Source organism: Anser brachyrhynchus (assembly GCF_964034855.1).
Source record: "Anser brachyrhynchus genome assembly, chromosome: 17".
In the NCBI taxonomy this organism is placed as follows: domain Eukaryota; kingdom Metazoa; phylum Chordata; class Aves; order Anseriformes; family Anatidae; genus Anser; species Anser brachyrhynchus.
The window spans coordinates 6,968,981-6,993,337 of NC_137710.1; the positions used below are offsets into that span (position 1 = coordinate 6,968,981).

General features: G+C 44.2%; 1 protein-coding gene and 1 long non-coding RNA gene across 3 annotated transcripts in view; one reads left to right on the plus strand and one right to left on the minus strand.

The window, feature by feature from the left end:
- The window catches only part of GALNT9 (polypeptide N-acetylgalactosaminyltransferase 9), a 243,193-nt gene that overhangs the window by 199,788 nt on the left and 19,048 nt on the right, over positions 1–24,357 (minus strand). The window lies entirely within an intron of this gene.
- On the plus strand, positions 13,375–22,514 carry LOC308179182. The gene is made up of 2 exons (XR_013940207.1): positions 13,375–15,197; positions 16,679–22,514. It is a non-coding gene; the product is annotated as an uncharacterized lncRNA (long non-coding RNA).

Genomic DNA, 24,357 nt, shown 5'->3' on the forward strand with positions numbered 1-24,357 from the left:
AAGCCTCAAGGTGTAAAATCATTGGATCAGACTGCTAAAAGAATCTCATATTTTAAATGGTTATTTTGAACCCATTAGGGTTTTCAGGTAACCAAGAAACTCATCTTTATTCGGAGGCAATTTCTTTTACAGCTGCCTGTAATCTCCCAACTTCCAGACTCAAAATCATTTAAAAACAAATAAGCTTCCCCACAGATAAAATTCAGAATCTCTCTGAGCCTTCGTGATAATAAAACTAAAGGGCAACGCTAAGTTGAAAAAGGAGAAGAAAAACAGAGGAAGCCAGAAAAGTCCCGTGAAGTTCAGGATTTAACCTTAAGGCTAGAAGAAACGGGCAGAGCACATTTCTCATTTCCATCTGCCATTTTGTGGAGTTGAGATGAGAGCAGCAGCAGAGCACAGTATCTATATCGTGTTAGCACTGTTCATATTCTCGTGTGCTTTTGTATGTATGTGTTTGGACTCCAGCTGGGCCTTGTGCCATCACATATTACATATTCACAGCTTCAGACTTCACAGCCAAGATTTTCAAAAAGCTTCAGTAGCTTGAGGTGCCTCCAACACTGAAACATCCTAAGGCGAGCAGCTTGGCAGCACTTTCAGGAAAGGAGGCCTTTTTTTTCCCCCCCCTTTCTTTTTTTTAAAAAAAGGTTGCTTAAACTGGATGCTCACAGACTGGTACCCCCTAAACACCCCATAATCACCGATTTGTGACAAAGCCCGGCTGCAGCACGAGGCCTCCTTCCATATCCATAAGACGCTGACAGCGTTGGTAGGCAGTTTTGGTCAGACGTTTCAGTCACATCTGATACCAAACTTCGGGTAATTGTAATCCTGCCTCTCTTCCCCCCAGTCCTGTGGTGCTGTAATGAAGCACACCACCATTTGTGGGAGCACCCCGCATGTCATGGCCCGTCACCTCGCGCTGTGTTGGTCGGTAGCACTGAACCCGGAGCGGTTCCTCCACCTCCAGCTGAAGAATCAGAACCTGCTGATGCTGGTAGCACAGCGCAGCTTCCACTCAGCTCCTACGGCATACAGCCCATGCAAACTGGTGTGGAGGTGCTACGGGAGACTGGGTGTACACAGTGTAGGATCAAGCCCCCCTCCTAACAAGTGACAGGATCTTTTTCACTGAATACAGGACTACATTATTTGGTCCATTTCTGCAGAATTTACCACCCTTATCTTCGTTTCCATTCGTGCAGATGCTTAAAGCCCACTTAGAGAACACGAGGCAACTGCACACCTTGCCCAATGCCAAGCATTAACATAAATAAATTATTCCATTTTTCCACTGTATTTACAGATTCTTAGATTTGCAAGAGTCTTCTCGAGTATGTGTGATAATTGCAATTATACTCAGCATATGATTTTGTCACTCCTACAAAGTTTCCCTCAACTTGAAAACAATTAGAGCACAAACATCCTTAATCTTGCTCTCTTTCTCTAATTCCATGAAAATTCAGCAGTACCTCCTCATCCTTGTTTAGGCTCACAAAAACTCCCTACCTCTTCCTTCCCTTAGGACTGGCCCACCACAGACATCCATCCCTACCTGGGGCAGCTGAGCTGTGCTGGTCACTGTGCCAGAGGGACCCGCGCAGCGGTGGGTGCATGGCAGTCGCTCGCCACCTTTCACTCTACAACCTCCAACAGACTCAGCGTGCATAAGGAAAAGACTCGAAACATCTTTTCTAGTGACTACACTGAGTATCAAGCTGCCACTGCCATGAAAAAGGTAACTGCTTTGTTGGAGAAACAGAAGGTGCCTTAAATGTAAGGGACAGAGAGGGCAGGTTAGAGGAGGACTGGTAGGTGAGAAAATGAAAACAGCTTGCCCAAGCAGAGGTTACACCTCTCGGCACATTTTGTAAGGCTTGGCAGATATGCAAATATCCCCCCAAACTTCTGCACATCAGTACAATGTAAGAGACCAGAAGATTCTGTAGGGGGGAAGAAAAAGGGCCAGCAAAAGAGCTGGTGTACATGCAACTGTTCCGAAAAATTAGAGCAAAAATGGAGAAAGAAAAAGCGGGCAGTGCAATTATTTGTGTGAACTGATTACAGATCTCCTATCTCAGCATTTCAGAGAAGGCAGACTGAGAAAGGAAGCTGCACAAAAAAAGAGCAGGGTACTGATGTGGTTGCTGGAAGGACTACGCAGCCTCGATACCGCAGCAGGATGTAACACCTTTCTCACTGCACTCCTGTGAGGAGCACCAAAGTGCCTCGGGGGCCAAGTCCTTCCTCCCTTGCTGAAAGCAGCAGTAGTTCAGCCTATAAAAAGTAATAATACAAGAGAATTTAGAACAATCATGAAAGTAAAGAATTTGGGGCCAGTGGAGGTGTAAACATGTTTTTACACGCTCCCAGGCTGCTGTTCCGTGCACTGCATACGCAGTGACACGAGGTCACGCCAACCAATTTTTGTGCTCCAGTAACCCAGCCATGGCCCCGGTGTAACGCGTTACAAAGGTGTCACCCCGTAAAGGGCACAAGGGCCTTGCGGCAGCTCAACGTTAAAACACTGAAATAAGTGCCGTGCCTTTTCTTTTACAGGGAGAAGGAAAAAAACAGTTCGACCTTCAGCTCAGCAGCCTCTTCTACCGCAATCCTAAGGCTGAAAAATATACTGCCGCTTCTCAAACGAAGGGGGAAGATCCGTATCAAGCAAACTAACAGATCAGATGAATCACCATTTGTACAGAAGAGATTATCAGCATGTGACTGAAGGTACATGATTCCATTTCCAACACCAGAGCAACCGCAAAGCTTCACCAGGAAGATCGCATTAGGTTTATCTTACAGCAGAACCTCAAAGCTGCCCTGGAGGCACAATGCAGCTGCAGAGAAATGTTTCTTAGCAAGGTCCAGGCAGCTCTCTCTCATTCCAGCTTGTAAAGTTTCACCATTGTCAAGAAAGATTTCCAGAATTAACTTCAATTTTTCCATTTTAAACTGCATGAATGAAAATAAAGAGTAGAATAAAATTATGCTCAGTTCACTGATCCATACCAGCAGATGTCTGGCACTCACCCTCACCCCGTTTCTGTCCAAAAGAATTCATAGCACGATGCTCTAGGATGCGTCTCAGCCTAATAAACCCGCATTGCCTGACTGCAAAACATACAGCTTTGTACTTGTGTTTTCAGCCTCAAACATTTGTGACCATATTTAAAAGATCAAAGTAAATGAATGATGCATGTACTCAGCTACATTGTCTTGAGGTCCTTAACCAAATACGTCTCCGTAGCACGACAGAGCAGAACTCCCAGCCCAGGAGCAGACGCCAAGCACAACTGTGAGGGTGATCAGGAGAAGGAGCAGGCGGAAGCGTTCCCACATCATCCAGGAGAGAACTGTAGGACTTCCCATCCACAGCCACCTGCCGGCGTGGCAGAGACAGTGGCTCCACCTCATCACCTAGAGTCAGAAAGTGGCCAGCCCAAGGTAGTCCTTTGCGTTATTCTTCTGCTGCTCCCAGAGAAAAAGGTGAACCTTAATCAAAAAGGCAGGAAACTGAGATCACTTACACGGAACGCTAGGAAAGGTCAAATTTCTCCAAACTTTCTGAAAAGTCTTACACTGGTTTTGAGCAAGACGGTGAGTCACTTACTGAGGGAAAGATATTCGATGGTTTTGGCTGCTAGCTTCAATTTTCAAATTGCATCTGAAAACAAAAACCCCCAAAGAGCCTGATGCTATGCTTAGTGGAACCTAGCATTATCTAATCTAACTGTAAAATATTCAGTAGTTGAAAATTCAGTCATGTCAGCTGGAGTCTAATTTATCTCTCCCCTGTGGATTCCAAGTGCTTTTTCAAAGCTTTTTGGCATTAAAAAGCAGAGCCAAAAAAAGCAGAATTTATAGTAGGACTTCTGTATCTCCCATACATCTTTTTGCCAGTAAATGTTTGTTGGTGGTTTTTTGGTTTTTTGATCAAAAAGAAGAGTAAAAGGTGAGTGTTGAGATAAGGTCACCTTCTGTAACAGAGCACCTAAAAACAAAGGCTTGCTGAGCTTGTCCATAAGAAAATCAAAATTATGAACTAAGTTTTCTTCAGGAAGAAACATTAAGTAGGAGACATGGGCACAAAAGAATTTTTCCATCTGGTAAAATTTCGATATTTACACCTGTCTGCTTCTTTTTGAGGGGAAAAATAGAAAAAAAAATCAGAGCAAATAACTTAATCATCCAGAACAGTAATGACTGACCTGAGGTGGAAGAGTTGAGTTCAAATCCCATTTCCAAATCAATTCAAATGAAATTTTGAATGCAAATCTGCCAGGGGTTCCTTGCCCCTTTCTCACTTTTATCTAAGCACAGGATTTGATCTCCAAATTCTGTTGTAAGCCCTTTCAAGGAAGGTCACTAAAACCAAAATGCAAATAAAAAAGTAAGCACAGCCCCAACATTTGCTGTATTTGGATATAATGAGCGTAGACTTTCAGTATACAGCCAGGTGCACATTTTCAATTTTAGGGAGCACACTGGTTGTGAAATGCCACTGGTGGAAGAATTGCCCCTGTTACACCAATGACAAAACCAATGAATTCAGCTGGCCCAGAAATTCACCGTTAGCTTTTAAGACTACCCAGTCTAATCTCCTGAACAGTATAAAATTCTCAGGGCAAAGAGTTTTCACAACTAATTAATGCTCCAAGCTCCAAATATTTTTATAATTTATTCAGTCTTAACTATTCAGTATTTATAGTGCACTTTACATTCCCATAATACGAAGGAAGCCCAAAGAAACTGAAGTCATGTTTCCAGTTCAGTATGAGCCTACCCTAAAAAACATATTCATGACACCTTAGTTGTTGGATTTTCATCATCGTTGTTGTTGTATTAAGAAATGTAAATCACATTTTATTTTCATTGAAGTCAGTATTGGTGCATTTTCTGTTTCTTCAAGCACAGAATGAATTACAGCACCTTGTTACATTTTGCACATACTGTGTTTCCTCTCCCCTTTTGATTGCTGTTGATTAGTACAAAGAGCAGGCAGTGAAAGTAAAAGATGCTGAAATAAGATGGCCAAGCACTTTCAGTTATGAAATGTAATAGATATTCTGAAAATGTGGCATAAACTCACTAATGTATATCACAGTTGTAATCTAGATTTGCTATGATTTTTAGAGGAAATCACGATTTAAGGTAAATAAAATAAATTGCTGAAATACACACCACCTTGTGAAGATGTAGGCATTTCCATTTTTCTGCAGGTGCTTATGAATGAAATAAATATTTGTTTCAGTGGAGAAAATATAAGTCAACGCTAAATCACACGTTTTGCTCTAGGAAACTGAATACATGAAAATTCACATCAGCTATTCTTGTGTCCATGACACTATGAAGAACAGGAATCTTTCATCCAAAACAGTAAAGACTAAGAAACTGCAAAAAGATATTTGGGAAGAGAGGAAAACATCATGTTTGAAACAAATGCTTTTGTTCCTAAAAAACTAAGAAAGAGAGTTAATTGCTTTATAATGGAAAAAGTATTGAAGTATGAAAACAATTTGCAATTCTGAGAACTGTTCTCTGTCTATGAGTTAGGAGTTCATTAACAAAGCTTTGTTTATTTTAACATCACTGCACTGATTTCCTACTATCACTTGTCTACTTGCATTAGATTTCCTTGAATTTTAACAGATTCCAGTTCCATTCTGGAAGTACTAGAAGCAGGTAACTCAAAGCAATTATTTCTAGGGATACAAAAAGGTAAGAAAACACCCTTCCCTTTCTGCAACTGGGAAAAGGTCTGGGGTATCAGTTGAAACCAAATCCAGACAAGAAACAGGCATCAGGAGCTTTTAAAACAAAGTCAAGAGCAGTTCTCTCTTCTCAAAAACAACAACAAAAACAAAACCCCACAAATACTACACGCCATGATTTCCTGCAGGCATACTTTCTAGGGATCAACACAGAGCAGAGGAAGAGGAAGTCAGCTATAAACCACATTTTACAGCTTCATTAAATTGCACAGAAACTACAGGTCTATTATGTTAAGTACTCTAGATGCCCTTAGGAAAGTCAGCCACCCCCAGTTTGTATTTTTAATATATAAGACCTGTGATAAAAATCATTTTTGCAGTCATATCTGGCGGTCTCCTTGCCCCTTTCTGGAAAGGGCCTTGTTCTTCCACCCAAGAAACACTGAATATTTACACTTCTCAGCCCAGGACTTGCCACATACCCTGGCCGAGGTCTCAGTTTCCCCTCTCTCACCGCAGCTCCCCGCCTGCCCAGCTACGTTTGTGCTGTAAGTGCTGGACACCTTCAGCATCAACCAGCATAAAATAAGCTGCTCACATCCACAGCAAGGTGAAAGTGCTGAACAAGGACCCTTGGAGGCAGCTGACATTCCGTACTACGACTCCTATACTACAGGATTAGGCGCTTCAGAAGCAGCTCAACATAGAACATCCTCCTCCCTGAACAAATTCATCCTAGTCCTGACTTCCCGAACTGCTCTAGAGTAAATATCTTCAATTTCTTTGTCCATCAGAAAGCTCAGTTCCTTCACAATTCATCACCACAAACAAACGACTTAAGATATTTGTTACCTGAAGTCTTCCTTGGCTGGATTCACTTTGACTGTTTCAGACACATGAAAATACTAACCCAAATTTTCCTTTAAAATATCATTTGCAATCCCTGACACGTTATTTATTTATCAGAGGGGTCTGAAATTGTTTCTGTATTTTCCTGAAATAAATGTACCACGGAGCGTTGAGTTTATTTAACTAGTGTTGCCTTCGATTTGAAGGCACATCAGTCCAGCTCTTAATAAACCTCCAGACCACACCTCGTCTCCAAGGAAAACTCAATTGTAACACCACCAACTATGTTCACTGCAGAGGCTGCGTTGGCCTTAGAAACCCCAATCACTGGAAAATTTTGCTAAACTAATGGAAAACGTCCAGTCTGTCTGTAAGAAAATTTGAGCTAATTTATATGTAAACCCATGTAACATGGTGTTTCATTTCTTCAGGCCTGACTCACTCTGATAAGCTGTTTGTCCAAATAAGGAAAAAATCTGGTTTTTAAACGCGAAATTAGCTGTTGAGCACCCTGCTCACACGCTCTGTGCCTGATCTGAGCTTTCTCAGTCCGTGATACGGATAACAGCAGGACCAACAAAGCGCTGGAGGACCTCGGGGTATTTCTGCTCTACGCCCGTTAACAGAGGAGGGCCTGGAGCCCGGAGGACGTTGCACGGCAAAGAGCTGAAGTCAGCTGGGAAGGGACCTGACAGCTTTTTGAGGGGCTCGTCTGTTCTAGTAAAATTCATGAGTTAAACCTGTATTTTGCCTGATACAAGCAAGAGGGGTTTCTGGAGAGGGGTGCCGGAGCATCAGGTTGAGTGGGCTGGAGCCCACGGCCACGTCCCACAGAGGGGCCTCTCTCTCCAGAGCCCACTGGCAGCCATTTCAACCCTAAAAATGGTAAATATTTCACTGCTTCTTGTTCATATTGGATCGGTGAAGGCTCAAATGAGGTACAAGTAACTAATTAGTCCTCAGTTACTACCAGCACAAGATGGCTTCTCTGGCAATGGCAGTTATTAGTGTTTAGGGACAGCCTTGAAAAACATCATTTCTGACCAGCCTTGTGCAGTTTCTTTGTTTCAAAACTACTACTTTTCCCCCTCTTTCTGTTGAGCTTCAATTTCAGATGGACAGCCTACCTTTTTGCTTATAACTGCTACTTGTAGACATGTCGCACATCGCTTATAACTGCGCATCTCGGGTGAAATTGTTCTATCCCAACTCACACTGATAACAGTGTGTGAACAACTCATCTCCTGGGGGAAATTTGAAAAAAATGTGGTAGGAAACAACTTCAGGTTGATCCCAAGCCAAATGTGTTTGTGTTTTGTTTTTTCCTCCAGGCAAAACCCCCCAAATAAATCCTGATTAACTTCAAATTGATTTAGGCCATGCATACTACTTTTGCTTTAAAATTATTTTTCTTTGTTTGAGGCTATTGCTTTTAACATTTAAAAATAATTTAGCTCAAAGGTTTTGGGGAAAAAAAAAATCAACATTGAAAGCTGAACTATATTTAAAATATCACCCTAAAAATAGCAGGGGCAGAGGTGGGGACAGACAGAAGTACTCTCCAGGAAGTTTTGTTCGTCGTTATTTTTTATACCCTCTTGTGTTAGGACTATAACCATCCCTCAGATAAATTAATTAAGCCCAAACAATACAAAACAAAATCCTATGTCATGTTCAAGGAACCTGCTGGGACCTATCCGAGCTACTGGAAGATCATTTAATGAGTACTCATTAAATTAACATCTACCCCCACAGCAAGTTAAGCAGTAAAAGATACAGGCAGAAGAGCTTTAAATGGCTTTTCCTGCTCTCAAGGCTCCTGCTGCCTCATTTGGTTCAGGCAGCTGGAATCCTGCACCTCCGCGCCCCCGGGGAAGCCGGGGCTGGCTGCAGAGCAGGTTCACAAGATTTGGTTTTCCTGTACATTTCCAGTTTTTAGGGGAAAGGGGTGCTTACAAGCTTCGTGTATAGCCACCTCCAGAACAGCTGAGCCTTCCCACGGAGGTGCGCTCAGAGCTGCACTCAGCCTCTGTGGGGCAGCAGCCAGGTCAGCCCCATCCATCGTCTTTTTTAATCCCTGACTTTCCCAAATGAAGGATGTTTGCGAGTGGCTCTGGACTGGGGAGACCCCTTGCTGGCTTGCAAGAGCCCCTCGTGCAAATGGCTCGTACCTTACGAACCTAGGCTGACATTAGAGGGATGCAGCTGGGACAGGGATGCAGTTTAATCCTACAGCATGTTTCATAAGCTTGCCCATTAATTAAGGGGGGAAAAAAAAAAGGGGGTTGCTCTTTGCTCTTGTAGGTGATTTAGATGTACTAGTGGAGTACTATGGAGACCAATACAAATGTATCGCTGTTTTATTGCAATACCCAGACGAACATAAAGAAACCTCAGCGAGGTTTCGTGCTGACTCATACGCCCTGGGTAAAATGCAGGTACTTTGCTTTCAACTACGAATGGCTTTGTTTTTACAGAGACTGTCGTGTTTGCTGACTGGATAATGCACCTGGTTCAAAAGGCATCTAAATGCTCTTGGAAAAGTAAAGCTGCTTGGCACGTTTTCAGTACCAAGGTGCTACAAAATAAGTTAGCATGTATTCAGGATCACCCAAGTAGCACACAGTATTGCCCCGATGCAGAAGGATAACGATGGCATATTAGGATATCAGGAAACATTAGGAAATAACGCCTGGGGAAGTCTCGCTGAGAACAAACAGATCCTCTAAGCACAACTGGGACACTGCAAACCCTAACAGAGAAATCAAGAAACAAAACTCTGCAGTGGAACTGGGGAGACATAGCTTATCGAAGTCCTGACAGCACTTTAGTCCTACCGCGAGCAGCAGTGACAGCAGTGGCTTCCTGAATAATTCTCTTAAAGAACAGAGATCAAGGTATTTCCATCCTCTGATAGGCATCTTGGAGTAGGGGTGTTTGTTTGTTTTTTCCTAGAAATTGAATGTTAGATCTCCATTAGAGTTTCCAGGAAATAGAAAGCTGTGGGCCTGTGTACCAGAAGTACAAAAGAGGGTTGGATGCAAAAGGTGGGAAAAAATCTCTGCTCCTCCCAGAACCTGTTGTCTCATTTTGTTCTAATGCTGTGCTTGTCCCTGGCTCATCCTTTACTGGTGGCTTCTTGGAAGAACACATGAGAGAATAGTTTTGCATGTATAAACTGCCTTAAGAAAAATGAAAAGGGAAGCAAGGATTGGCATTTAGAAATGGATTTGTTATGATGGAGATTACTAGGGGAATGATTTCCAGTGGTTAAAGATTTTCATTCCACCTGGAATTTCTGGTTTGCTCCTTGGCTTTTTTATTCTATTGTGTTTTAAGGAAGGAAGAATGTATCGCATACACACACATACACTTTCACTGTCTGCTGCTCTCTGGATCTGTAGCCCTTCTTTCTCTCTGGCTGCAGCTGAACTGCAATAATGAAACTTCCTTTTGTTCTTGAATCCGACTGCTGGGAGTAATGGAGGAGCACCGAGGTCAGCAGAGAATCAACTAATGCATCAAGGACTGAGCACACGAGCTCTCTCCAGACAAACTAAGGTGATGCAGCATAAGGATGCCTGAAGTGAGGTTCTGCCTACTGCAGATCCCTGCAGAGAATTTCACCCAGCTGAAATCAGTGTTAAACTGCATTTGAAACCGAGCCAAATTTGGAGTCATTCTCCATTTCCCCTGGTGGCTTGCAGGTTGCTGTCTAGCCAAACTTCTTAAGAGGCTGTTGAAGCAGGGGCTCTGAGCTTGGATTGCTTTGCAATAATGCTGCTGCATTTAGGTCTCAGCTACTGTTAAATCTGCTTTTATGAGCAGCCCATAAAGCTTCATGTGGTGGAGCAGAATAGCACCCTATGGCCAGCAGCCGTGCTCATCATTCTGGAAGGAAGGGAACAGACGCCGTACCTACAAATGCAGCTTACAGTAAAAAGCAAGCCACGGTTTAAAGAAAGGTCAGGGTGACCTGGAGAGGCTCTTCTGTGGCTGACCTTTGCTTTCCTTCTGGAGCACTGAATTACTGTAGCCCTTGGGAAAATCTGTTTAGCTGATTTCTACACGAGTGACTAGTTTTACCTGTATTTTCAGTCCCATATTTAACATCGTAAGAAAACCCCTGTAGGCATCAACTAGCCTAGCATAGCCTACATGCTCCTTCAAAACTCAACAAGAAATGCAGATTACCAGATTAGATGCCCCTGGCTCACATCTACCAAGCTTCCATCTATTATGGTGTCCTGAAACATGCTTCTAAACCTAGTCCTAGATCAAGTGGTTATCATTTTCTCTTATTCTAGCAGTCCCCATTGTCCCAACAGTCCAAACCCTGGGCCAGTGTCAGTAACACCTCGTAGCCCCAGGTCAAATCTGCCCGGGCAGAGCTGTCAGCCCCTGCCACCCCATGCTATCAGGGGCTATACCCTTCAGCAATAAGTGTGTTTGGGGTTTTCTGGCACCTTCCATCCTTTACCCCGATTTTAACTCCTCCCCACCAAACCTTCCCAGCCCTAAACACAAGCGCTTCTAAATTCAGCAAAAATCTGCCCCAAGTTGAAGTCTGGAAGCCTCAAACCCCACCTTTAAGCATATTCCCAGCCCTCCCTGGGACCAAGCCAATCCCACCTGCCTGACACCAAATGTAAGCTGACTGTTTGACTTCAGTCTTCACACTCACATCGGCGCTGGTTCTTGCTTCAGTATTTCTCCTCGTGCCTCAGGACCCTGGAGACACAGAGGAATCGCTGCCATTACCAGCTGCGAAGGAACATGAATTACTTCCGAACGAGAGAAAGGCGTGGGTGGCTCGGCAGGAAGCATCCTGTTCTCTAATGGATATTTCCATTCAGCTGCTGAATCAGGGAACGCTTTCAGACTAGTGCTGTCACTGTTTGGAACACACATCTTAAATGCTATTGATTTTTAAGATGATGAGTTAATTTTTGCAATCCTTTGCCATTTACAACGTTTTAGATGAAGTCATTAGCAGCTTTCCGGTGGCATTTGGAAAGCCACGTTCCGGAGAGACAAGCTCTGGGGGAGTGTGTGAACGCGAGGCCATCTTCCCTTTTTCTCATCATTGTGCAGCTACAGCTAAGGAACACTTAGTCATTAATTCATCTTTGTAACATTTTTTTTTCCACTGAGCTATACAGCCAGGCAGATTCTCACAATTGCCATCTGTGAGGCACTTAACGTAACGCGCAGTACACATCAACCTTCAGATGTCTACACGTTGGAGACGAGGCTCGCACGCGTCCTCTTGCCTTGCAAGCGAGGCAGCCGAAGCACAGACGTTGCCTGGTGTCAGAGCGATCTGCAGACACCGCTCATTTGCTCTGCAAAGCACAGGGACCAGGCTGTCCTGACACGGGAGATCAAGACGTTTGTAGTTCTGAGCTATGGGCAAACCTTTTGAAGTCAGGCTGAAGAGCATGAAGTTAAACACACTTTAAAATAAAAACCTTTCTGCGCAGCAAATTCGTTCCTGACAAACACACCACCAAGGGGCCAGGAAGCAAGCACTGCGATGCGATGCTGCCTCTGTCGCGAACCACAGTCCTAGCCAAGCCCTGACTCTAAAATGTGAGACACAGCTCCCAAATCTGGTGTGCATTTCAACAGAAATCACTGCTTTGAGGGGTCAACTTAAGCAAGACAATCGCAAGGCTACCAGCAGCCTTAACCACAGCACACGTCCACAGGATTTGATGAAGTCTGCAAAAAGGCTGCAATTCCAGCTGCACCGTCTGTGTCACCCAGATGACTACTTCCAACCGCGTAAGAAACGTGGTGCTCGCCCCCAGCACCTGCTTCTCCGGGTGCAGGAGTCCAGCAGGACTTGCTGTCTGCAAGCTGACCTGCAGTGTAACCTGGCCCAGGACAAACAAAGCTCAGGTTATTATTTCAGGTTATTATTTTTATTTGGACAACGTACACACGGATGTGCCCAAGCCAATACAGCTGCTGACAGCAGCACACGTCGGCAGCTGGATTACTTTAACCTAGCTGGACACGCGAAAGCATCTGACAAAGGACTGTGCCTTCAGTCAGATGATTTACCCGAGAGGCAGCTGTTTCACCAGCTCTGAGCTAGATCATATTTTGAACAGGAGAGACTTGTTCAGGAGAAAACATCCGCAGGTGACCTATAACAAAACCACCACCGCTTCTCAGACAAAGGCCTGGTCAGAGCGGGCAGGGCAGCTCGCAGCGCAGATGCAGCTTTCCTGCTAGGCAGATCGAGAGCTCCTGCAGCTGCTAGCTTTTTGTACATGCTACCTAAAGGCTCCGTCTGGCACCACATTGATTGGAAATGTGCTGAGACATGGCTCTTCTTCCGAATGTACCAAAAATCCATCTAACACCATGAGGGTTTATTTCTTCCCCCCGATGGAAGGGATTACGGGAATCAGAGGCCAGGCGTTACTCACATGCACGCCCAGAAAGGCACACAGCGTGCACACACATGCGCACACCACTGTGAAACAATCTCTTACAGCCCAAATTGAAAGATTAGTTCAGGCTTCCTTTAACACGGCACTGACTCCTGACATTTCCTTTGTAAGCGTTATCATACACTCGGGATTTGCTGCCAGCGAAAGCTGCCAAACCCCTTTATTCTCAACCCCTCGCATTACTCCCCACTGCGATTACTGCCAATCCCTCTTCCACCCACGACACGAACACCTCAGCCTGGACCTAGGGCAGGACCTCGATCAGAGAGCCCCAAGGAAGGGCTCTTGCAGGCAGGGCAACAGATCAAAGGGAAGCAGAACAAACTGCAGACACAAAATACCTTCACAGAGAAGTTTTGTCCAGCAGCCACCCCCAGCTCACAACAGGAAACATCTTGCTTGTATCAGCTTGGAAAAAGAGATCAGCCCGGTGTCTGGCTAGTGCACTGGAGAGCACTTTTAGGACTGTTAGCTTTCTGAAAGTATCTGTTACAGAGCGGACTTGATTTATGGCTTCATTGACATCGCATTACAGCATTACAACAGTGGGTGACAATGACAAGGCAGCACCCGAGCTAGAGCTCTCCAGGCAGGATGGATCACACCCAGGAGGGCAAAAGGAAGGAGCTGCCCACGTGCACAGGGACGTGAGAGCACGCAGGAGGCAGGAGGGGATCCTGAAAGTAAGTATCCGCACTGCCAGCGACTCCTCCGCTCTCCTATGCAAGACCATGCCCAGATGCACCCTAATGATGCGAAACCTGACATCAGCGATATAATCCCCCGTGCTAAATGTTTGAAACGTAACAGTAATTTCTGGCAGTGACCAGTGACACTCTGTGGAGATCTCAGTGACCCAAAGGCAGCGATCAGGGAAAAATAACACTAAAGCAGACCAAATTACATAGTTATCGGGTATATGAAGGTAAAGACCTAAACCCTGTAAAATTCTTTCACTTATAACCAGTGCAACTCCTGACGAGTTAGTCACACTAACAACCTCGTGCTACCTCAAATACTCAAAAACTAGATACTTGCCCAAGTTGTTCACTGAACCGGCAGTAAGATTAATCAGTACTATATTCACCTATAAACGATAATTCCAATTATAAATAGCAAACTGCATTCTGCATTGCTAAATTCAACGTGAGGCAGCGATTAACATGAATCAGTTTGGCTCAGCATTCATCATAACTTGGAGTCCTCAAAAATTGTGTAATGAAACTGCTGGTATTCTGTCCTTGAGTCTGCGATAGCTTAGATCTGTCTCTCTGCAACAGAGATGTCAGTTTTATTTTCCCTAGCATTTTATTTTCCTATTAAGTGTAGTTGGCCAACTAGAACTGTAAATTGATCCGTGCTTATCTTTTGATTATTGTAAAAATCAAGTCCTTCTGAAAGAGTGTCATCTGCAGTCTGCAAGACAGAATTAAACCTAAACTGGTAGGCTTAATCATATTGCTTTGAATGGAGTATCGATCGCAGCTAATTTTATCATACGTTTTGAGAGGTTTGCTTGCTGGCTGGCTGGCTGTCACTTTGACAAATGGAAGCCAGCAGATATCTGAAGGAAAAATGATATTTACATTTGAGAAAATACCACCAGTAAGTTTACAGAGGAATAGTCCATCCTCTTTGCAAAACATCACAGGAGCTACGAGGTCTGCTGAGTGTCAGTCACTCCCACCCTACGGCGGTTGGCCAGGTCAGAAACGTGGCTGAACTGCGTCTGCTCCCAGCCGCTGCAGCTCGGGTGAGCTTGGCCCCCGCACGAGCAGCGGCTGCCACGTGGGATTTCAGAAATACCCTATTGCAAAGGCCCTTGGGATAATTACACCACTGTGTGAGGACAGCGACCATCCAAGCAGCGAGCTACGGGAACTAGATAAAGATGGTCCCAAGACGCCAATTCCCTCACTGGATTTCAGCATCGCAGGGGTGCTGAGCCTACCTGCCTCTGCCTGCCCGTCTGTAACGCTGGCAGTGCTGGGCAGCATCTGGAGCCACACGTGCCTTCGGGTTTTGTACACAAGTGCACAGGCAGATGCGTGTTTTTGGGCCTGGGCTGTCATCTTCTGCTACAGCTGCTTTCTCATGAAGGAAATACGGGTGGGAGAGATCTGAGCACGCTGGCTTTGATTGGCAGGCAGCGAAGGGAGGCAAGGTGAGTCACAAGCGATGCAGCCTTTGTTCTTCCCACATCTACATCCTATTTCTATCAAACCACCTGAGACCTGATCATCCTCGGGGCCTGAAGGTTTATAAAACCTGCTTTCACATTCGGTATTTTAGCTTTTTTGCTTCATGACGACTTTATTTTAATGGTAGAAGAGAGACAAGACCGAATAATGTTTCTCTTGCATTTAATGAAAATTAACACACAAATATTTAAGGTAAGAGTTAAACGATTTGCTTACTCAGACTCACCCTGTTATGGATTCACTGTGTAAACAATTTTCCCTGTTCGGTTCACTACCTACGGAGAGCCTAAGTAGATTTAAAAGGATTGATCAACAGATATTTTAGACAGCTGCCTAAAACCAAGATATCTTTGAAACTAAATTAAGGGGAAAAAAAGCCTATCAGGGATTTTAAAAACAAAGTCCAGTCTCATCAAAAATCTGTCACTCTGGGTTACAGAAATAGTCCATTTTCTACTTGTTTAATATTTCAGAGTCACTTATCCAATTCAGACTCCTCTTCGTGTAGAGATATGCACCAAAGCACCCGCATGTACAGACAATAAAACTGCTATCTGTATTGGGGAACATGTGGCAGATTGCCGTACATCTAGACACAAAAATCTGTTTACAAAATACACGACCTTGATTGTTCCTTGGATCCTTCTCAGATGTACCGGCCCCGATAACACTAGCTGGTACTACAGCGTATTTCTCAATGCCAATTACAGGGCTGCGATTTCCTTCTGAAGTATGCATCTCATTCCTCTCATTAAAGCATGTTCTTATCTTCACGAGTTCAAAGAAGAAATCCTTTTCTTTTTTATCCCCCCCTTCCTCTTGCTCTGCTTTTCCAGTCCAACCCCAAATACAGAGCAGAAATTTTAACAAGACCTTGTTTAGATTTTGGAAACAGAACGGGAAGAGCCTAATCCTGCTTAGCTGAGTGATGCCAGCCCGGGGAGGGCAGTGCACTTTGTGAAGACGTTGAGCATCCAGCTACCAGGCACGCGTTCCTGTACCTGATGTCCATCACCAGGGTTGCTTGTACCTTGGACACACTTGCGCATAATTCCCTGCACAGAGGAAATCTAGAAGATATAACTCGGAGTGTCTGGTGCCAAGGACAGATCTGCATTGCCCCCATTTCCATATTTACTGCCATGCATAAACACCAACATGAAAGTTAGATGAGGTTGTTCATTATCAGAACTCATCTGTCGCACACTCCAAGCCAACGTGTGGCTTATCCTTGCATACAATTAATTATACTTCATCCTCAGTAATAACTGGGCTTCTGCTCTCTTTCTTTTTTCTCCTTTAAAACAGGAAGCATTGCCAAAAGCCTCCTATTTTATCTGTATAAAGAGTTTTTTATAAACAATCAGGCTGATTCACCAGAATCCTGAATTCTCTAAGCAGAACTTTCAAACGAGGCAATGAACTATTATTTTTTCTATTTCAGATGGAGACTCGGAGATGCCTAATTCAGGCAGAACCTTAAGCATAAAATTACAAGTCAAGATGTACTCAAGGCGAAGGAAAGAGAGCTAAAAACATTTAAATGCCCACTATAGCTGTTCTGGTAAGCACTAATCATGCAAAATTCAGTAGTAATTAGCTCTTGAAAGCAACCATTTCTGGGCAGAAGCAGCCCTGACTTAAAAGGGAAAGGCCTGCCTGTGGCTGCACAATTAGCTGTCGTTCCAGTGGTGCTGATGGGCGAGGACAAGCGTTATTCCTCCTGGCTCTCCGCAGCTGGAAGTGGCAGCAAGGGATGGGACTGGAGGACCCAGAAGCAACCCCAGACCCCACAGTGGCGGAGTCCTGAGGTCTGGGTCTCAGCCACATTCTCCGCCGTCTGGCTCTACTTTCTGTCTTCATATATCATACACTGGACACTCGAAGTTCATCTATGCTACACACAAAGTTCATCTTACGCTACACTGAGATACTGCAACAACAGGTAACAATTTTCACCAATTTTAAAGCCAGGAAGAACTAGAAATGTAATTAATACACAACACAACTTCGGTTGTATTACTGGAAAGAAAAAAAAAATGCCATTTTCTCAGTTCCTGCGTTTTATGAGAGATGAAAATAAAATGGTACATAAGAATAGACTGTGTCTATCATCACAGACAGAAAAACACGCTTTTTCTTACTGGCCGACCTCTGCAATATCACAGCTTATCCAATTTGGTGAATTATTTTTATTCTTTGTATTTTTACAACTGCAAGTGAGGTTTCTATGACTATAAAGGATCACAGCCATGAAAAAGCATTTGCTATGACATTTTACTCCATTATACAAAGCCGACAAAAGCACTGAAGCCATGAGAAACATTTCAGGCACAATATGCCTTTAGAGCCACCAAAACCTACACAAAGAACGTGTCTTAAATTTAATCCAAATCTTTTATTTTCCAGTTCACTCTATTCACTTTATTTCTTCTCATGCAGTCCACTTAATAATGTCCAACGACTGGATCTGAAAATGCTAAAGAAGTTCTGTCTCTGGTTAACACAGGCGTCAGACCTCACTGGGTCAGGCTGCTTAGCTGGTTTCTATGCAGCCCATCAAGCATCATCTTCGGGACGGACTTGCGATCCCCCCCATCCGATTCATCATTCGACACTCATTAAAACCCACGGGAAGAGTCGCATTGGCCCTGACTGGTAAGAGATGAGACCACACATCAGCCTTGTCTACTTCACCTACAAGCTCTATGGCAGGGTGTCCCACAGGAGGCGGTGCAGCTGTACCGTAAAACCCAACCGCCTGCTTAGCAACAACTTATTTTTTACAGCATTCCTACGCAGCACAAGCTTACAGCGGTGTTTCTGTAGTGTAGTGGTTATCACGTTCGCCTAACACGCGAAAGGTCCCTGGTTCGAAACCAGGCAGAAACAACTTTTGGGGCCCAGAGGAGGGCCACGAAGATGCTCAGAGGCTCTGGGGTGACCTCGTTGCGGCTTTTCAGTACTTAAAGGGGGCTTATAAAAAAGATGGAGAGCTCAATCAGATAATGGCAGGAGAGGGGGGAATGGTTTTAAACTCAAAGATGGGAGATTTAGATTAGGAGAAAATTCTTCGCTCAGAGGGTGGTGAGGCGCTGGAACAGGTTGCCCAGAGAAGCTGTGGATGCCCCATCCTGGAGGTGCTCAAGACCAGGTTAGATGAGGCCCTGAGCAACCTGATCTAGCGGGTGGCATCCCTGCCTAAGGCAGGGGGGTGGAACTAGATGATCTTTAGGGTCCCTTCCCACCCAAGCCATTCTATGACTCCCTGAATAACCATTTCCACTGCAAATATCATAGAAATGATGACTCTATTCCAGAGTTTCCTTTAGTTTAGTCACAAAGCTTAAGCTATATATCATCAGACAAGGCTGACTTTGATTGCCTCCTCTGATGTTCCTGATTCTAATGAGCCATCTGGGTGACCTCTTTTTCTACAGCTACCCTTACAGCAGCCTCTTAACGTGCAGGGCAATAGCAGTAACTAACTGTAACTACATACAGCTACTTCCAAAGTAAAAGGAGAGCAGCCTAGCTAGTTAAACAGCAAAAATATCAGCCCGATATATTCCTGTGCGTTCCCAAACCACTTAGTGACTGGTGCATTTCTTGCCACACAGCTGTCTCTGAGCTTTTGTGCAGCCAGAGCATCTTGGAGCTGCTGCTGTCGTGCACCAGCAGCTGCCTCGTGCAGGGAGCCCTTGGAAAAGTGGATGCAGCCGCTCCACAGCCCGCTGTGGATCACCCTCTGCAACCACACTGGTAGAAACAAGCATGACAGCAACAGGCCGAGATAGAGCAGAGAATGTGAAGCAGGGTGAAGGCTTAAAGAGGGAGAGAGGAGAAGAAGAGTTCAGAGACTTTACAAAGAGTTTGGGAGAAGTGGGGAAAAAGAGCACTAAATGTAGAGCTTTGAACTAGGGGAAAGAAGGTGAAAACGGCATTGGAAAACAACAGAAAAACGCATATCAGAAGAATAAAAATGCAAAAGAAAAGCAGGAGAAGAAATGAGTAAGAGAAAGAATTAAGGGGCTTAAACTGATAGCTTTATTATTCTCTGAAAGCCCCTTTAGTACTAATAACAGGAGAGATTAAAGGTATTTCTTTCAGCCATCGAATTTATAACATCTTACTGGATCTCACTCCAAATGTAATTCCTGCAAACACTAAATGCAAACCAGAGGAGATTTTCACATGGGACTAAAACTGGGTTAAACAAGCTTCAAAAAGCAGTGTGCTGACAACACTCTCCTGAAGAGGTAGCTACAGCTATCTTTTGCCAGAAAAACTTAACAAGAAGTTTTGATACAGAAAAGTTTGCCTTTTTTTTTTTTTTTTCAAAACAGAAAAAGAATCACCTTCAAGATAAACAGAGAGAAAAGTATTATTCTTTATCAAAATATGGTTGTCTAAATGTTTGTGAAGGAAATGGAGGCTTGAGAGCCTTGGACACAAACTGCCAAAAGAGCTTAAGCTCCCATGGCTTTAGGGCACCTAATAAGCTTCAAAAGGACTCTGGGAAGTAGCACGGAAATTTCCAGCACAGTCCTTGGGGTTCTCAGGATTTCTGTCACCTTACAGTAGCGGAGTCTCCAAGACCATCACATGGCTGACAGCCCCAAATCCTTCTAGATTTTAGCTACAGCCTCAATACAGAAGCACAACGGAGATCTCCAGCTGGTGCCTTTCAAACCAATGTTTTGTAATTACTTGTCATCCCACGTCAAAGTGCTCACTGCGTACTGCGTGTGGTTCATGCATCGCCTGAAGGTGCAGGACTCGGGAGAGGGAAGCCCAGAGTGTTGGCAGGAGACCAGTAGAATAACTTGACCCTCACCCATGAGATGGCTGATAGAGAGAATAGTTCTAGTAGACATTCCTTTGAAGCAACAGAAAGCATAGCCATGGCTCAAGAGCATGGGCCAGTCAATAAAATGAATGGTTTATATATTAAAACGAATGTAATGCCAAACTCTCATGCTCGTCACGTGAACGTGCTCAAATTCATTAATAGAAACTAGTCGATTCCCCAAAGTACACGCTGAGATAATAGAACAAACGCATCTGTACCGACAGTCATTGGTAAATGGCTAATCAATCCCTCAGTGCTTCTTAATTAGCGACTGCAGGAGACCCTTTTAATTGGCATCTGATACTTGATTTGAACAGACAAATAAACTGCCACTCAGGCTTTTATTGGCAGCCAACCTTCCCACCCTTAACTCCACTCTAGCTCCGGGAAAACCTTTCTGAAGACCAGACTAAATTACCAGCTCCCTGCCACAGACTAGCTTGGCATCCTGAAGTATTTTATCATGATTCCAGTGCTGATGTTGCATTGAAACACTGCATATGCTCTACTGATTGCTCAATATGGTTTGTATTAATACAAGTTGTAGTCTGTCACTGTTCAGAGAGTAGGTAGTTACAAGGGATGCATTGGTTACTTTATAACTGGAATAATTTATTATTGAACAAGCAAGTTCAACAAGCACTATAAAATCAATTTGTAATTTTTATGCACTTCATCTGGGCTGAAAAATGGTTTTGTTCTCCACTATTTTCTGACTAGACCTCTTCGACAGAAAAACGGGGAATAAAGCTTTTAAAATTGCATTTTGGTCAGCAATGCACTCTGGAAATCAAGATTAAAGATGACAGTTTTCAGATGCATAAGTTACGCTTACTTTGTTTTATGGACCTAAGGCCACCACGGTGTCAGGCGTTCCATTGTGAATGAAAACCATGCAAAGGTTAAAGAAAGAAATATGTTTTGACACAGTCAGCCAAAAACTTGGCTGATTTGCATTAGCTGGAAAGCTAGTATGGTTTTGTTTACTCCTTCAAAACATTGATTCACAAAGGCACGTAAGCTGGCGTTATTAAAAGTTTCAGGAGGAATGGCAGTTTTGGAGGAAGGAAAGTAAAACACGGGGTGCTAAAATCTTCAGTGGCTGTGCCTGCAATTGCTATGCAAGACACAAAGCACACATCTTCCCAGTAGCACGAAATCCAATTAATACAGTTCTGGGAAGACTCAGCGCTCCTGTTCTGACGATGATTTAAAGGTGCAATGACAGACTGTGGGAGTTAGCTTGGTCTAATACCCCTAAAAGCCTTGTTTATACCAGCAAGATTTACTTAGCATGTGTCCAGCTGGTTAAGTTAGAAAGACAGCTCACATCCCTACTGGCAGGTGTGTCAAGGCTGTGCATTGCATTACCTGAGCAGTAGGAAGGCCCAGATATCTGAACTGATAGGAACTGTTGTGCAGTTTGGAAATACAGGTACTCTACTGCTATTTACTTACTTTTTATAATATTCAGCCTCTTGGAATCAAACATCCTATAAGGTAGTTGCACCAGCATCCCAACAGACTGTACAGAAGGGAAGGGCGAGGAGCATCGCAGCAAGCCAGACACATGCTGTTTCCTCTGAACAAAACCTATTTCTTTTTTCACTATGCAAGGTAAAAGGGCTGTGGCTGCTTAATCCAAAGGGAAAGGGGATGGGAAGACGCTCCGGAAGAACATATAGCTTCAAAAACTAAATCTCTAGCTGGAGTTTGGAGAGTGAAGGAAGAGGTATACGTGTTGGGGAAAGCAACCACTGAAAGTGGCGGCAGATAGCTTGCTCACACACAAGTTCACGTTTCACAGGATCATTTATCACCTGTGACAGAGGATTACAGTAAGAAAGGTTCAGCCTTTGCAGAAGGAAAGGAGAATGATACCTCTTTAGCAGTGATACTGGGATTTTCAATGTGCCTCCTATGAAACTAGCACAAACACACATCTGATAGAGGCGTACAAATAGTAATGCACACAAGATATAAAGAGGATGCTCATTTGAATAAGCCAAGCATCATCATCTCCTTTCCTATTAGCAGTGGACTTCCTCTCACTCAAAATCTTCTATGCCCATAGATTTTTTTTTTCAGCTGAGAAATATCCTAAATCCATCATGTGCCTGTGGATATAGTGTAACAATTTTAAGGTAAGCATTGAGTTAACCAGTGTTCAAAGTCCCATTGCGTGAATTTCAGAAGTGTGTAAGCTGCTGGCATGGGAGGAAAGAAGGCTTGTTACGAAAAAGCAAAGTAAGGGTTGATGATAATTCGGACAACTTCGATTTTCTTGTTCATGCCTGAAGCAGTCCATACACTTTCCTTCTTAGAAAGAACGCGTAGAAAGGTGAGCAGTGGCTGCTCTCAATAAGAACTGAGAGAATATTGAACAGAAAGTTTAGAGTTCAAGTTAAATGGCAGAGCTGTTAGAAAAGCGGTGGTGATCCAAGGTCCTGGAGACACACCACTGTCTGCATCTCTATTTGTACGTGACAATTTCTGGTTCCAACTTCAGTCTGGAAGAAAAGATAGGGTTCAGAAGTGCTGCTGCCTTGCCCAGGGAAACTACTTAGGCTGCTCTCTGTTTTCGGTACCTCTTGAGGACTGAAATCCAGGTGGACAACACTGCTGACGACACCTCATGATATCTGCTCATGCACAACCAAGAGGACAAAGAAATTCTTACAGAAGTCATCCAGCTCAGGAGCCTTGTCCATAAGAGAGAAGAGAAAAATGAGTCCATTAAACGGAAATGCCTACAAACCATTACCTAACCTGTTTTGTAAAAAGAGGGGATTAGTCAAATCTCCTTAAATCACGCAGAGAGATCTCTGCTGAACACATTCAGCCAGGCTCCCTGCTGAGCAGCACAGGGCTCCCTGCGTGCCCTTACCTCCCTGCTGTGCTGCTCGCTGCTTCCCTGACTAAACCCAGAGCAACGGGAATCTGCATCCACTTGCTGAGATGTTCTCTCTGGGTCTGACAGATATAAGCCTTCCAGCAGAGGTCTTACCACCACAGACACATATCTGCCAGCTCCAGATGCCTTAGTGCAGACACAACTGGAGTACGGCATTATTTAACGTATCTCACTCCCAAACCAGCTTCGTGTGCATCCTTTTCAAGTCAACTAAGGGCTGTCTGTACAGCTACACAATTTGGGTGACACGGGAGCAGTGATACAATCAGCACCTGAAGGGAGCTTTAAACAGTCTGAAGATGTAATTACTCCAAAGCCGGGCAACAAACTGTGCGAGTGCCGTTCCCACCAGATCAGAAACAGCACCGCTTTCAGATTCAAGTGCAGAAGTAATTTTCTTGGGCTGGCTCCCTCCCAGCAGCACGCGGATGAAGCTTCACAGCTCCTAAGGGAACAGCTGCAGCGCTGTGGGATGGCACAGCCACAGGGTGCAGACCCGTGTCAGGGCTTTACCCTGGCTGGCACAGGCTGCCCGCTGGGCAAACTGGACCCCAGGAGGAGTCCACCTGGAGCCACAGCACATATTCAGCACCTGGAGACTGGGCTGTCTCAGCAGCCCGCGAGATCCAAGCTATTTAGAGCAGAGCCAACTGCAGGTGTGCTGCCCATCTTCAACCTCACCTCTAAACACCGCGTTAAGCACTGAAGAGCAGCGACAGGCCAGCACTGCTCAGGCACCGAGATGTTTCAGCTTTGCAATGTTCTTGGCCCCGACAGTTTTACCCAGGGAAGTTTGCACATAGGGGAAACAGAGAACCTGCGAGAGCAATACTGCATACAAAGAGGGATTTGTCTGACACGGAATGGGGGTATATATAATTTAAGCTCATGCATACTTACAGTAGCTGGCATTTGTTGTTACACCTTCCAAGGGTTTTTTAAATGGCTCCAAGAAACACTTACAGGGTGAAATATAGCTCAAGACCTGGACTTCTCAAGATATTTCAGCATTAATGGATTACAGAATTACCAAGGGAGGGCTAGAAATCATTCCTTAAATAGTCTCAAAGGTAATGAAATAAAACCCACTGAAAGACAAATAGGAACACCAAGGCCTGAATATTATTATTTTCTACTTTAATCAGGTTCCTGAGAGACCTACAAACCAATGACGCCAATTAGCTACAAACAATAATAGCGCTTACATGGACCTATTCAGCTCCGAGATGTTATAGGCACTCATCTATGAGGACACAGGAGACTGACTGATGAGGTACATACTATACAGTACGTACCTCAGGATGTACTTCAGTATCACCAGTGCCAGCTACAGTTGGAGTTTCTCTTCCATGGGAAA